The sequence below is a fragment of the Hippocampus zosterae genome, chromosome 16, assembly GCF_025434085.1.
Source record: "Hippocampus zosterae strain Florida chromosome 16, ASM2543408v3, whole genome shotgun sequence".
Classification (NCBI taxonomy): Eukaryota; Metazoa; Chordata; class Actinopteri; order Syngnathiformes; family Syngnathidae; genus Hippocampus; species Hippocampus zosterae.
This window is the reverse complement of record NC_067466.1, coordinates 7903664-7913241: the sequence shown is the minus strand read 5'-3', so window position 1 is coordinate 7913241 and position 9578 is coordinate 7903664.

The following is a 9578-nucleotide window of genomic DNA, read 5'->3' as shown; positions in this document are numbered from 1 at the left end:
TATTTAATGATATGTAGTTTTTCATTTCTTAGTTTTGAAAAATGAACAATCAGTTACGTAATAAGGGGTAGGACTAGATAAGTTATTTACTTCCTCCTACTCCTTTGAGCATATAACTGTGATGTGTTTTTTTTTCTCTTTTAACTATTTCTAATTTTCCTTTTATAATTTTGTTTGACCTTTGTCAACCTGTTATTGCATGTACTATATATGCTCAATAAAATAAAACAAACAAACAAACAAAACGAGCAGACAAACCCGAGTTTCATTTGAGAATGTGTTAATCCTCCAAATCCTTTTTTTTTTAAAGGTATTGATAGAATACGGTCATTTTTCAAAAGTCTGGTTCCTCGTCTCATCTGATCCTTTTCTCTGGGTTGCTAATCACTTCCTAGGACAGAATGGCTCATTTAAATGGGTCTTTTTCACTCCCCAAATGCCAGTTATGGAAATGACCAATGGCAGCAGTCACGTCTGGTCAGACAGTTCCAATTACTAATCAGTGACCTGGGAAATAGACTTGCTGGTGTCGGAGGAGGGTGGCGGGTGATAACTGGGAGCCGAGCAAGGGGGAACCGGAGCAGGTGGCGCACAAAACTATGCTGTCGGATTCGAATGGACGAGAGCTGCAAAGTCTCACTACAAATTGAATTCTTAGCACAACGGCGAACGGTTGCTACGAAACTGCAAATAAACTTGCATTTCCAAAGATGAACACAGAAGGTGGACGAATAACAGTATTTGACTGCGCTTGAACGACGGAACAGCTCTTATTCCTTTTACCTGACTGCTATGTCAACAAAAACACAAAACATCCGTGGTCTGTCTCTCCCAGGGCGTGCAAGCGTCCCGTCCCGTGCTGACATCTGAATTATGGATTGCTCCGAGTCCAGCGGTGACTGCTCTCATGCTTCCCCGCAAACATATATTAATGAGAGACAGATGGTCCCTCGCCATCTTGCTCCTGCTCATCAACTCTTCATCGCAAAATGGCGGGTCATTACACGCCGTAATATACTGTCTGACCCGAAGGCAATAAAAAATACAAATTCATATCCTTTCAAAATTTTGAAACCGTTTTGGTTTGTTCACTCACCCGATAGCTCCGCCGGGTTCTTTTGTGGGCCGTTTGTCATCCGTCACCGGTGTATCAAGCAAACTGTGTTTTTCACGTTGCCTTGCGGCAGTTAATTCACACTCGTCTTCAATAACTGTTCTCCATGATCGTACACGAATGAGGTACATCGGCATGTACCTCAGAGTTGCTGTGAGTTGCTCTTACTTTTCATTTTGGGGTTGTACGGTCCATCGTGGAGCCGCTGGCAGGACTTCCTGGCTCGGTTCGTTCCGACTGCCACTGCCTGTCAAGAATGTACACTAAGTGTCAACATGGAGTGTGTTGTTTAGCTTATCCTTTCCATGACATCATAAGACTTCTACGTCCAAAAGGGATATTTAAATTGATAGTTTGGATAAGAATAGTTGTGTGTCTGGGGAGTGCCTGCCCACCAATCAAATGTGGAACGATACAACCAAGTCATGTCAAAGAACTATTTTTTTCTGCCTACCTCTCAGAACTGTTGTGCACTTCCTGTAGCGTAACAGGAGGGTTTCATTTCAAGGGTACTCTATTTTTCATCCCCCCCCCCCAGAGGAGAAATTTGTTCAGACTGCATTTAGGATAATCTCTATATCTCCCGAAGAAAAAGAAAAGACCACATTTTCGAAACTCATCTCACTTTGGACGCAAGCTTTTCCAGCACCGTTAACTCTGATAAGCATTCTCAAACAACGCATTTAACACATTTTCCTGCTGTGCCATTATTACTGCATTCATCAGTCAACCTGCATCATTTGTAGAACACGTTCTTGTAATGCTATCCCAACACTTACAGAATTACAATTTTGAGTATTGGTCTTGTTTAAATTTCAACGCGGTGGGGACTTTTAGTGCTCCTTGCAGTGGACGTAGACGGGGGAATTTATTCCGCCGACTCCAGCTGGGTGAGTCATGGGGATGGAGGTCTGAGATCAGGAGAGCAGAATTGGATTCCACAGAGAGTTTTGGTCCTCTGGGAAAAATATATATGTATTTTTAGCTGATCTGAAGATAAAAGTGATGTACTGGTGTTGAACATGTTCATGTTTAACATTTTTGGAGATATACAGTATCTTTTTCGGTGGTTCAAAAGGAATGGAAACAAAAATGAATCATTGCAAGTGTCCACGATAGCTGCGAACAGAAAATACATTCTCCTTTTTGTATCCATTTGTTATTGAAGTTCCTTTTTGAGGTGAATCAGAAAGCTAGCCAATTAGGGAGCAACCTGAAGCTTGTGCCAGTTCACAAGACACAAATGGTTGTGTTGAGTGTTTAAAAATAAAAAAGAAACGTGCCTTACTAGTCATTCACCGCATTAAAAATAAGGAAGAGCTTGCAACTGGAGTTGCCAGATAAGGTTAGCCTTTCTTCTTTTACAATTACATACTCTTTCCGTGTTTTTTTTTCAGGCTGACCTTCTATTATATGGTAATGTTTTCAACTGTATGTTATTTGCTCTGTATCTTCAAGCTTCCCCCCCCATATCTTCGGTCAATGGAAAAAAAAAATTCCAGTTTCCTTGCGTCAACCTTTCTGAATTACCATAACCTCAATAAGTGAGAAGGTGAGAAAAAAATAGCGAGAACAAAATTATTTTTTTCTTGACAATGCTAAAAATTTATAAAGGCAAATATGCTCGGAGGCTCACGATTATTGCATCACAGGGAGAGCGCCAGCGCAACATACGTAAATATACAGCATTTACTGGTGCACGGATAAATGTCAAATGCAGAGCAAACGCCAGAAGTAAATTTAGATAAGGAGCATTATGCAAGCATGTGGACACTCGATAAATAAAGACAGTTAAATACCTGCAGGCATCGCTAAAGGATGAACTCGCAATACTTTGTGGGTTGAGTGTTTTTATGCTTTTGCACACTCCGTCTCATTTTCTCTCTCCGGCACCCAAACACGTCTTGAATAGAATTGAAAGATTAACACCAGGTGTAACTAACCAATCCAACCTGTTCGATGTCAAGCATGCAGTTCTATCATCTGAACGCCCAGGCTATTTTCAACACTTTAGATTGCTCAATAATAGCAGTGATAATTATAATAAACCACTTGTGTGGATTAACTCGTAGTATAAATTTGCGGAAAAAAATGTGAAATTTACAAAGTTGAGGCACATTTATTTATGAAGCCATTAATCACAGAAAAGTCTCAAAGGGCTTCCAATGCCTACATTGGAAAGGGAAAAATTGCAAACCTTGAGAAGGGCCCGCAGATGGGGGAATCCCCTTTCTAGAATGACCAGGACAACGACAACAAATGCCGAGTGGGCAACATTGAACACAATATGGTGCTGTACAATCTTAGAATGATGTCAGAGTCCATTCGATAAGCTGAAATACTGGAGGAAGACGCTTTCGGAGAGGTGGGTTGATGATATGACTTTATGATTTTATAAAAAATATACACTATCCTATTCTTTATGACATTTACAATATGTAAATTATTATTGTCAGTATCTCGGACATACATACTGTACATATATACTATTTTTTTCTCAATAAAAAGTTTATTTATTTATTCTTCTGAGTCTACACATTTTTTATTTTATTTTTTGGTAGACGTAATGTTCTTTTGCTACCCGAGTTAAAATATAATTTTACAAATCCACCCCAATTTCAAGCAATGGCTTCAGTCTTGACTGTACAATCTGTCCCTTCAAAGCAAATGCACATCAACGCGTTAGAAGGTTTTGTGACACTGGGTGTCACGGACGGCAACATTAGCGAGCAAACCAGCAGCAGGTGTATCGCTACAGATGGGAGGAATTACTCACCAGTGAACCTGGCAGTTATCTCCCGTCCTCCCACATGCTCCAAAATGGTGGAAATGACAAATCAGTTTGTCACTCAAAACAGAGCTTTGTGCTCAAGGGCCACAACAATTCAGGAGACTTGGACGTTGGCTCTCAATGGATTTGTGACTCTCTCTTGAGGAAGGTGTGTTGTGATTCTGAATTTTATATTTTCATGAAGCACTCTGTGAGTCCCCCTGGAAAAGATGCTGCATAAATAAAACCTATACTTGTCAGAACCGAAACATCGCTTCCTTTTCTGTCTCAGAACTTGAAATTTGAAATACAAACATCCACTCAAGAACAATTGTTGGTATTTCACTCAATACATCTATGTTGGTATGTTGCTCTTTTCACCATAAAAAGAAACCGGGGGAACAGATGAGAAACCTCGCACCTCGTTTACCAACCTGTTATGTTTTCGCAGGCACGTTCGCAAACACATGGCCACTGTGCAAATGACACACACCGCCCACATACAGTATTTACAGCGCTGATGAACCGCACGTCGACAACATGCACGCAAATACATGTTACGGTGAGATTTGAAACGCCCAATAACAAGCTTTTGCCTTTGAACGCTATCTTTTATATTCTATTGTTGAGGGAATTTGGTGTCTTCTCTATGCAGCTGCAAGTGGAGGGATAGGAAAGGGGGGGCCTGGGGGGAGTATAGCTGAAGTGTTAAAAGTTTTGGAAGTCTGCTCACGGCTATGAGGGCTGTGCAGTGATGCAAGCAAAGCCCTCGAGAAAATTTGCTGCCCACGTTACAGACTTGAAATAAAACGCTGCCCTGATTAAACAGCTCTTCTTCACAGAAAAGGCTCAAGATTTGCACACATGCGAGCGGAAGGCAGATCGCCCGCATGTCCTAGATGGAAAACCCAGCCAAATACGGTGCGGCCCTTCACTCTCAAAAGGGAATTGAAAATATACTCAATGACTCAAAAAGGAGCCTTGGCGCCCCAGTGATGTAAATATTACGCTGCGAAACTCCGCCTGACACAATCTTGGCAAAATGTATCCACACCGCCGTAATGTTCCTGAAGTAGGCTTTGCAACGTATTAGTCTGAGTAAAACCTAAATGTGGTGGAGGAAACTCTCTCAAGAACAAGAATCTATTTATTGTTTCGGCTTGTGTGACGGGAAGGTCTGCTTGACTTATGTGCAACATTTGACTAACAAATGACAGCAAGCAGGGACTTAAACAAGGTTAAAAAAATGCGTGTCTGCCTGTGCACGCATGCATTCATGCATGTGCCGTGGTCGTACTGATCAAAACAAGCATTATCAAAAAGTGGAATTGATTTTGAATGACCAAACAAGTAAACTTATGATGTAGGCTGCTGTTATTTCCAGTGCTATATTTACTCCTTTTTACTCAAATTGTGCTACACGTGGCGCGTGTGTAACCACTAGCCGTGCTCACTTAAGTTCAAGGACTGAACTAGTGCTCTTTCGGCTCTAAACTGGATGGCAAACGAGGAAATGCAGAAAGTCTAAAATATAGAACATAATGGTGAAAAGAATGAACCATGTTCTGAGCCTTCCTTTCTGCATGTATCAAAACTTTTTTTGGGGTGGGGGAGTGGAATTATCTACTCGGTCGAGACGTGACGCGGAAGCATGGGACGCACTTTTGTAGCGCGTTAATGATCGTAGCTCACGTGTACCGTTTGACAATGCTTCTCTCGGCACTCCAGATTTCCATTTATTGCCATTGCCCTCTTTGAATTGTACACTAAACAAACTCTGGATGCGAATAATAATAACAACAATAAAGGATCTCTGCAACAACTCTGATCGCAAACTGCAATTCCAGACTGCTGACGGCGAACAACTTCCGGTGATCCAGGTCATGCGCAACAGTGGGTTAAAGGTGACCTGTTTTTTTAACATTTAATTTTATTTTTTAAGTATGTTTTGTAAAAGTGAGACTGATAGAACGCTAAGGGTGCAGTGTGGATTCACACAAAAATATACAATTAACTAATTCACTCCCAAAGACGTTTTTAAACGTCTTTTAAGACTGGGTCTAGAATTGGCTGGTACTGAATGAGTTCATAACACACACACACAAAAACACAAATGGTTAGGGTTGCTTTTTTTCCCCTTTTACATTCGCGATCGACTTGGGACCACTCCGCAAGCTATCGGTCGATCCCGATGGACACATTGGCCACCCTGATCTATTGCATCTAAAATATGTGCTCTCGCCCAGGTGGCTGAGACACACACGAGGACATAGCAGCTGACTTTGACAGGTAGCCAGAAAGCTGCGTGCGAGTCACTCTCTCACGCACACACACACACACGCGCGCCCTCGCACACACACAAAGTGTCTGTTTTGAAAAGGGAATCCCCAAATAAACGATGGCTACAACTCATATTTTTAAATGAACTACTTTCCAGTGTGGTCAATGCTGACTCAGGTTTACTTTTAATTTCCATCTCTTACAAATCATTTGAAAAGTTTCCCTTCAGCCGTTAAAAAGTGCTCTCCTTTTTCAATGGGAAACGTCTTCTGGAGCGACGCAGAAATGAAGAACGGTACTCGTCTTTTGTTTTTTTCAGTTAAATAAATAATAGAAGTGGTCATTAAATATGAACCAGCATTTACTTCATTCAGCCTGAAGACTTTTTGTGTACCGGGGTCACTGTCAGAAGGGATACCAAGCGTGGTAGTATCAAAACGAGGGAATTAAACTATCATCTTTCACAGTCAGGCACCAGAAGAAAACGGGCATTGTGTGACACGGTTACAAGTTAATGAGACAAGTAGAACAGCCCAGAGCCGTGCGTTGGTGTGTGGCCGGATTCTAAAAGGAAATGGAATATGGAACAAGTCAAGCTTGTGTTTTCAAAGGAGGAAAGTACAGTCATTGAAAATTGTCTATGTTAGGATTCCGTTTACATGGCCAGCCACAAGTGTCACCTACACCCGATTTCAAGGGCACGGATAGAATATCTTGATGTCGTGTGCAAGTGACACATTTGTCACGCAACAGAAGGCTCCAGCTTATGTATGTAGTTTCTACTCAATTAATAAAATGCATAATACTCTCGGTCAAGCTCAATTTATTATTCGTGCTTGGAGGTGAAAAGAGCAACATGAATTGCGATCACACAAGCAGAGACGCAACCATCCAAGGTCAGCATTTTTTTTTTGAGAGGAGGTTGCGTGTTTTGACAGTGCTTCGGTGAAGTCTATGCAAATTCATGTGAAATAAGGAAATTAGGCCACGACAGGGTGACCCTGTCTGATACATGTGAGTCGGCCCTCATGCTGCCCCATATACTGGCAATGGTGAGTGCAGATTTGATGACCATGACAACCAGGAGCATCCTACATTTTAGAGTTCAAGACTCGAAAAAAAGTGTCTGCAGACTGCAAAGCACACCAGAGCCCCTCCATGAGATGAATTGATTCTATTTTCCCTTACGGAGACAGCGCTATGCCACTTACCTTTTTGGTGTTGACAAACAGGAGATTGTTGCAGTCAAATTCCAGCTGAATTGCAAGAACAGACACATTTACAAAAATAAGCAGATGGCGTAAGACATACTTGAGTTTTACCTGTGTCATTTTTCAACGTCGAGGTTGAAGATGTTTTTGGTGATTTTGAGGTGGACCACCCAAGTGCAGGGAAACAGGAAGGCATCCCTGGGGAGCAAGAGTTTCCCCCCCTTAAAAAAAGGATTTAATTTCAAAAGAATCAAAACCCACAGCCCTTTTCCTAATCTTCCAGATGAGTCAACAGGCTAAGCACTGCAGCCTTCACCTTTCCCCAGCTATCCATTATATCAAAGCCACAGGTGGTCCTTCCAATAAAAGCCAACTCGTAACCCAGATCAATCTCGAAATGAGACCAACACCCGCCATCTTTTTTCTTCAGGTGCAGCGACACCATATTATCCTCAGAGCCGCTAAATATGAGCACAGGGCTTCAGTGTCTCTTACTCTCAGAGGATTATTTGAACGACCCAATTATCCCTGAGCGCAATGAGGGCTGACCTCCGCTGGCCTTCTGTCCCAGGTGGGTGAGAGGAAGTGGGTCTCATTATGACAAGGTGAGGATGTGCTAGCCTTTACATCTACGTGCACAAAAGGGATCAGGTGTGCACGATGAATAGATAGGAAAAGGATTTAAAAAAAAAAACAACTTCGACACAGCTGCCAAGAACATGAAGATGGTAGTCGCATTGAAAAGGAGCAGCAGATAATACTGTTATACTAATAATAAGATTAAAAAAAAAAAGTCATTTCTAAAAACTCGACCTCTCCTTTTCCTAGATATCCTCATTCAGTTCGCAGGTGAGTCGGTCCTCTTTCAGCTGACGAAAAGAGTGCATGTATTGACACCCAACCATGATATCATTTGATCTTGAGGGCTCCGTTCCCATGTCTGCAAAGTCACCTAAATGTGACAGTGGAATATAATCTAGACTAGTCGTAAAGTCCTAATTATACTAAATATTTGTTTGAAGAAAACGAGCCGTACCATGGACACAACTAAATCTAATGTCAAAAAACAAAAACATACATTATCAGTAATATTTCCATATACAGTATAGGCCCGAATATAAGATGGTGTTTTTTTGCATTGAAATAAGACTGAAAAAGTGGGGGTCGTCTTATATTCAGGGTCTAGACATTATACCCATTCGCGACGCTAGATGGCGCCATATACCCCACCCCCTCCAGCCCGCCCTGACAGCACTTGGTAGCTCCTTCAGCCAGAGACTGTTACACCCGCGCTGCAAGAAGGAGAGATACCGACGCTTGTTCCTACCGACTGCTGTCAGGCTGATGAATAAAAAATAACAATCATAATAATAATAATAATTAAATGATGTGAAGGAAAATTGTAAATAGTACTGCGATTTATCCATTTTGTGTACATACTGCATTTAATTGAAAGATGTTTGTTGTTTTTTTCTCTTTCTTCTTTCTTCTTTCTACATACATTCTTGCTGCTGGAGGCTGTAAATTTCCCCAGTGTGGGACGATTAAAGGATATCTTATCTTATCTTATCTTATATCATTGAAGCGAATTCTGAACTTGACTCCCCAGGCCAAAGCGAACCCCTGCCACGAAGAATAAAAAAAATACGGGTAGCAAGAAGAAGAAAAATAAAAAAAAATGCAGTAAGAAGGAAAAGAGAAGAAAATAATAGAAGAGATAACAGAAAATGGAGAAACGTAGTGACAATCTGGGGCAAAGTGGGTCGAAGATCGGCCAGGTTAACCGGCAGCTGAGAAGTTATGATGTAATTTACATTTCAAAAACCAGAAGCCATTCATTTACGAATGTGATTGGACTTTCGTTTACATATTTAAGTGTTCAGATATTAAGATTTGAATGAGGCAAAATGACATGCTTTTTCTCTCAAATATATTGTTATAATCATTTGTTTCAGATGTACTGTAATTATTATCTGTATAAAAATTAATTTGGTGTTCAAAAAGTATTTGTTCAAACTTGAGTTTTGAAAAAGAGGGGATCGTCTTCAAATCAGGGCCGTCTTATATTCGGGCCAATACGGTAACTGTACAGTAAAATAACATTGACATGCTGCTTTTTGTTATTAAAACTGACCTGTCAAGTGTCATGTCCTGTATTTGTTTTGTTCCAGTTGGAGAGAAGGGTGTTTCCCTCCAGCAGGCG